Source organism: Triticum dicoccoides, chromosome 5B (genome assembly GCF_002162155.2).
Source record: "Triticum dicoccoides isolate Atlit2015 ecotype Zavitan chromosome 5B, WEW_v2.0, whole genome shotgun sequence".
Taxonomy (NCBI): Eukaryota; Viridiplantae; Streptophyta; class Magnoliopsida; order Poales; family Poaceae; genus Triticum; species Triticum dicoccoides.
The window spans coordinates 611,066,824-611,067,944 of NC_041389.1; positions in this window are offsets into that span (position 1 = coordinate 611,066,824).

Consider the following 1,121-nt stretch of genomic DNA (forward strand, 5'->3'; position numbering starts at 1 on the left):
ACTATGGAGGTAAAGAGAGCTTACCTGAAAACTGAGCATGATGGTTATACTTTCAACGTCAAAGTATACAATACACACACGTACACATATTTTGAATGCAAAACTTGGCAAGCACTATGCAAGGCTTATGCATTTGAGCCTGGTATGATTATCACCTTTGATATTCGTCCGGAAGATGATATTGAAGGTAATAGAGACATATGGGTCGATGTGCAGACGCCTCCAGTTCTACCATTATGTGAGTTCTTCTCATCTATATTTTTGTCTTTGATATTGCTTATTCAAAAATAACTGACAACTAATTTCTATTGACAACTTATCTCCATTCAACCAAACATGTCCGGCGCTTGGTAGACAAGACCTACTACTGTCCCGGAGCTGAACTAAACTGCGAGGAAATAAGTCATTATGTTTCATGGCTTGAGGATCTTCATACTGTCAAGACAAATTTTCTTCCTGCACTTAGAAATGTTAGTACTCAAAACGTGCGACCAATAGTGATGGTATTGAACTACGGTCACATCTATTTAGGAATGATGGTAAGATATTTACTATTTGTTCTCAGTGCATATTTTGCATACATATTTTTTTTGCTAAACTTTCATTGCTAAGTATATTAATTAAGTACTATACGATGTTCTTCAACTGGGACTCCCGATGACAGTTGTGCCTCAGGGGATCGAGACTAAAGGTCAGATGTCAATTGTTAGCTTACGGCCAAGAGATCCTGCATTGCACATGAATGCATTCAAGATTTCTAGAAGCGATGAATGCTTAATAGTGAAAGATTGGAGGAAAATTGTTAATGATCGCAGAGAAGTACTAGGGGGCAGCAATGAGAAGCGCAGCCCACGATTAGGAGACAGGTTCATCGGCATGCTCCAGTATGATCAATCAGGAGAGCTATACATGTTCTATGCTATTTTACTAGAGAGAGAGTAGCTAGCAGGTGTGATTTAGCTAGTTCTTCATGCTGCTCTTAATTAGTACTTGTCCTTTCATGTCCATGTTCTTCGTTCTGAACTTAAGTGATTTGCTTTTGTGGTGTTATATATGAACGATTATATCATGACAATCATGTTGAACTCGATGATTGGTTCTACTAGAAATTCTATATATAT